We start from the raw sequence: 6,000 nt of genomic DNA on the forward strand, positions 1-6,000 counted from the left end.
TGCCAGCCTGTAACAAACAAACCTTTTACTGTTCAGATTTAAGCCTAATTAATCTCATCTGCATCCATTAGGAGGTTTTGCACTGTTGCAATTAAAACTGTAATGGGAAGGGGTGTACACTGATATTAATGAGTCATTAGTGTTCTCGAAAATCCCAATTAAACCCCCCGATTGTTTAATAGTCACCTCTGAGGGGCCGTAGGCTGCAGTCCCAGCACACACCACTGATGCCCTTTCTGAAATTGCATTTCTATAATTAGTACGCTAAGTGTGACAAACAATGCCATTAAACCTTAGTTTGTGTTCACTGTTACTTGCTGCACTGGTATTGGACGCAAACAATGTACTGCAGAATCATCAATATGAACATGATTTATTGGAGACTGAATTGACAGCTCACAAGACATCTAGAAGCTACTTGTGTGCAGCTGCAGAAAAAAACTGAAAAAAATGAAAGGCAGCTAGTAAAGATGTTGTGGGTAACCACAGTCAATAAAGTATAAGACCCTCAGATGTTATTTTGAAGGCATTTAAAGCAGACTTTAGGAAACGTCCCTGCAGTGTGCTTTGAAAATTGTAAAAACTATAGGGGGTACCAGCACTGATGAAATACCAACTCTTCAGTGCTCCTCATGTCCAGATGTTTGTGTGGTCACCATGAGAGTAAACATATGAAAACCAGGCACAGTCCAGGTGGGTTGCTACGATTCTGAGAGCTAATAATGAATGCACTGATATAACCTTTCCTCCCTCTTTTTTCTCTTTGATGCTTCAGTTCAGGGTATCTGCTGATACAGAATAGCGATCTGATACGAACGCTATCTTTCTCCCATATTTAAAATCTGCAAATCTGCATCCCTCACTGTGCGGGACTCAACGGGATTGTGTTCATGTAGGCCAGAAGCTGCTATGGACTGAGTCAGTGGCTGATTGAATGTTTCTGATAGCAGAAACAGTATATATATTTTTTGATGCTATCGACAAAGAAAACTGTATTTAATGCTCAGTAATGTCAGTGTCTCAGTGCATCTCTACTAGTCACCTTGCTTCCTATGTAATGTGTATTTAATTTGCCATGACATGTTCAGTTAAAATAGCTTTCTTTGGTAGTCATTAAGAGTTTGCCACTCACTGTTCTGCCCATGAAACACTAGCACTGTGTAGAACTTTCATAGAATGCTTGTACTGTGAGATTACATGAATATAAACATGCAATGTTGTGGTATTTCTTTTATTTAAAAACCTTGTGCAGATTTTCAATTAAGAATTTAACAAAATCTAAAATATGAATTTATAAAATTTTAAAAAAGTAAATGAAAGCACTTTTCAACTATAGTTGCCAACAAAATAAATATAGACCTAAAATGTGAATATGGTCTGACATAATTCTTGCTTCAGTGGTAAAAGTGTCTGCAGGTGTTTGAACTTGTGTGTTGTCTTTGGTTTTTGTCACATCCTGTTTTATTTTGAAGGTTTATGTTATGCTTCTTTGTTTACTTTACTTCCTGTGTTTTCCTGCCCTTGTGATTGTCTGATGTGTTTCACCTGTGTGTCATTAGTGTTCCTGCCCTGTGTATATAAGTCTTCCCTCCAGTCGTTGTCTTTGTCACCTTGCTGTCTGCGTTTCCCTTGCCATAGCCATAGCCCCCATAGTGAGTGTTTGTTGTTGTGATATCTTTGTCATGTCCGTGTTGTGTTACATGTAAGTTGTTCTTCGTTGTTTTATCTTTGTCATGTCCGTGTCATGTTTCATGTGAGTGTTTCCTTGGATTGTTTTGTCCTTTCTTTCCACAGCCTGTGTAAGTGTTTCTAGTGTTGTCTTTGTCTTTTGTATGCCATAGTTTCTGTAAGTTTGTTTCTCGTCTTGTTGTTGTCTCTGTCCATACAACAGCCCAAGTTTGTTTCCAGCCTTTCTTTATCTTATCATGTTTCATCTATGTGTGTTTCTAGTTTTGTCTTAGTTGTGCCATGTTTTATGATAAGCAAGTTGCTAGTCTCGTCTGTGTCTAGAGCTCTGTCACGTTCTAGGTTAGTAAGTTTCAAGTGCTGTCCTTGTCTCACCCATGCCCCGTTGTGTTTTGTGTGTGTTGTAATTGCTCAGTGTTTCCCTGTTTGTAGCCCTTTTCCCTAGTGTGTGTTCTTCGTTGTTCCTTGAGCATCTGGGTTCTACCCATAGTTTCCACTTAAAACCCCAACATTCCTGACAGAGAATTAATGAAACATTGAAAATGGGAAAAGTTAGTGACAAGGCCGGGCCCAGAGCCCAGCAAGATCCATGAGAACAGAGCTGATAAGAGCTGGCTTCAGTTTCATTGTGCAATGCAGTTTAGAAACTGTGCAAAGATTTACTGTCAGAGAAAAATCCAATAGAAGATAAGGAAGGGCTATTTACTCAGTGCTGACATGGGCTTATTTAAAAACAAGTCACAGTAACACAGCATCTAAACTGGCCAAATTATGAATTAATATCCATGAGGAATCCTCTCACTTGTTAAACCCACCCTAAAGCCATACTAAGTAAAGGAACTGTCCCGTTTATGTTACATCAGAAGACTGGGCACACATTCTTAAAATTATATACAGACGGTTGTAAGATTGAGCTTTCGTGTTATGAGGGTTTAAAGGATGGGTGGCCCTTTGATGGTGATGATTAAGTGTCAGATTTTCCTCAACATGTAATGTGCCTTTGAAATATTTGCCTTCCCACGTCCCCCTCCATTTTTAATGAATGAGGGACGAGATTAATTAGGCAAAAGGTTCAACAGTAGAGAGTTCGTTTGTTTATGGGCAAGGTCATTAAGCATTGTTCCCCCGCGATGCCATCACAACTGGGACTCATTAGGGAGACTCTGAGGAGTTGGAGAGGCGTGATCTTTTTGTCTTGGGTCACCGTGTCCTTCTTGTAATAATAAAATGAATATAAGTTGGAAATCCCAAGGGGAATCTCATGAAAGTGTCAAGACAATGCAATGAATAATGATATAATTCATGTCTTCTGGGTTCCCTAATATGTATCTGGATTGTATGTTCAAGTCAATCCATGTTTGAACAGTACGCTGACCTTGAGCTTTTAAACCCACGACAATCCCCGTCTTGAAGATTTGCACTAGGAGGGAACTTCTAAGTCTGCGCTGTGCTTTGATTTATGTAGTTTATTGAGTTAGAATAGATGTCTGGACTACAGGTTCCTGACAAGACGAGACTGCGAAACCCTCCTTGTATTGATATGTGCAGAGAGGAGAGCTCCAGCAGTGGCTCATAGAAGGGGTTTCCTAAAGACACTTATTGTACTCATTGTCAAAATATAATGTTTTGCCCTAAATCACTCACTTTTTATGTGTGAAAGTTTTATGCGATGATACCATTTTAACAAACTTCTCCCGCCTTTAACTTGCAGCCTCTATGATTTATGGCTGCACCTAAACGGCCTGATCTGCATTTCTTTAATCCTGAGGTTGATTTATGATTCTTTTCACTCCAGGGTAATGGATATAAAATGAGCACCCGGTTCTGTTCTGTGATATTGATGTGTGGAACTTTAGATATGATCAGTTGTTCTCTGGGGACCTGACAGTCAGCATAGGAGGGACTTGCAATATGCATTTATGGTCTAGAAAAGCTTAGTACAGCCCCAAACTTCACAGTTTTCACCCAGAAGTGAGATAAATGTATGTTCCCCCTGCACTTATAACACGCTTCCATATAATCCATATATTGTTCCCTGATGCTGCCTTTGTTGTCTGACAGGTGCCTCTGGAAAACACAAAACCCCTCCTGAATCTTAGACTCCTGGAACTTCCCTAATGAGACTCATTTATGAGGTTGTAAAAATGATTGTAAAAAAACTGCAAAAACATTTTACTGTTTAGACTTGAGCCTCATTAATCTCATTTGCCTCTATTGCAAAGAAATGTGCTCCCAATTAAATCTCCCAACTAAAATAATTTTACAAAAAGTAGTGTAATGTTCTTGTAATTGAAGAGGGAGACAAATAACATAGAGGGGCCATAGCAACAGATACACTCCATCAATTCCAATCTGTTCCCATTTGCTGGATCCTCAATCATTTGTATTTTGAATGTAATTTTTTTATTATTATACTAGATATCATAGCAAATACATGAAGAATGGAAGTTGATAATAAGTTACCACATATCAGAACATGGCCCTGTCACCACTTTATTGTCCTTTTCAGGCGACCTTAAAAGTGGGATAAGTGAACAAATTGTGAAACAGGCAGTGCATGGTATGAAGCCGGATCAAATGTTCAGATACACGAGGAAATGAAAAACACATGCCCGCTGAGTTCATCCAGCTGAATTTTAGCCAAGTGGCCACATGAGGGCAGTAGTTGACAGTTTAACGATTTTAATGGTGAAAGCCGAGAAGGGTGCAAAAAGTTGGTGTGCACTTGAATGCATACTGGATGATATAATAAAATTGTTCGTAATGTTGGAGCTGTATGCATCAGTTTGATATTAAAGGATGCACAGGGTCCAGGAGTAGTCAGTGTTCTGTTCTTATTAATAAAGTTTGTACAGTCTTAGGTGGATTTTGCTGACAGGGATGTTATGTGAGTGTTGAAAGACATGAAACCATTGTGAGAAAACTTTTCAGCACATACAAATAGTAATGGGTGAGGGGAAAAGGAATTGTGAAAGTACTCTCTCTCCTGGAACGGCTTGTACTGTGTTTGCGTGTTGAAATCCAGGTTGTAATAGTCGAGACTGTACTGAGAGGACAGAGCTCTCCAAATACTCAGAAAGTGACAGACAGCTTGTCAGAGCAGATGCTGCGTTCTCTGAGGTAAGGGGCCAACGTTATGACCGGTCAGACGATCGGCAGCTTCTCTCAACTGAAGGACAGCATGAAATATTCAAACTGCTGAGACTGCTTTTTTTTTTTTTTCCACAGTCATTTGAATGAGAAGCTGCCCATCACGTATTCATGCTGCTCAGACAGACTCGCTGGCAGCCAATTAGCAGAGCTACAGTAGGTGGTGGGGAGATTAATGGGAAAGGAATTTAATGAGCCCCAAATATTGAGTCATTAAGATGAATAATTGTTAGAAGGCATTTTAATACTTTATCATTTTTTCTAGAATTGCTTCAGTGATTAATAAACAAACAATGTTTTTAAATACATTTGGGTGTTGCTGTAATTAAAATGAAGCCACAGTGGTGTGCTTCTGTTAAATGTACCACAGAAAATAGAAATAGAAATCTTTTCCCTCATATATATATATATATATATATGTATATATACTTTTAAGGAACACAAACACATTGCATATCTGCGAAAGTTAGGACATTACTTATAATTGTAATTTACTCTTTATCTGTATTCATAAAAAAGACAGAATGTAGCTTTTATGTCCCACAATTCGGGTGGATTTTTCAATTTTTCTTCATGTTTCCTCTAGTTTTAAGGGCTCATAAAGCTTTCAAACATAAAAAGTGTGAGTTATTCTCCTACTAAAATTTACTGTTGAGCACGGCCACAGTCCACAGAAAGTGTACGCCTTAGACATCTAATTATTCATTCACATATTGATGGAGTGATTTGTGGTTGTCCTTCAGAGGACAGTGCAGCCCGTGAAAAGGCTTAATTAAGCAGCGAGGCAGCTGCTGAGTTGTGTTCAGTACTGTAGACGACAACCTGTAAAAGCTGCTGGAAGGTTTTTCTGAAATGATAGTGCCACAAGGTCATCGGGAAGTCTGCCTGTGATGCACGGAGAAGCACCCGTGGTAGGATGGTCGAGCTCTCAGCTCCGTGAGAGTCCCATGCTGATCACTTCCATGGTGCCTGGGTTTGTGCATCAGCTGCACCTTTTCAATCATTCTGCTAAGCACGGACATGAAGGATATTAATGGTTCTATCTAAGCGATTTATCTGATCCAAAATGAGCACCTGTGCCCTTCCTGCAAAGAACTTGATTGAAATTATGTGTGAAATGTGAGGAATTAATGTTCGTCCTGAAGTGAGAGACTAAGGTCAGGA

The sequence above is a fragment of the Chelmon rostratus genome, chromosome 14 (genome assembly GCF_017976325.1).
Source record: "Chelmon rostratus isolate fCheRos1 chromosome 14, fCheRos1.pri, whole genome shotgun sequence".
NCBI classification, from domain to species: domain Eukaryota; kingdom Metazoa; phylum Chordata; class Actinopteri; order Chaetodontiformes; family Chaetodontidae; genus Chelmon; species Chelmon rostratus.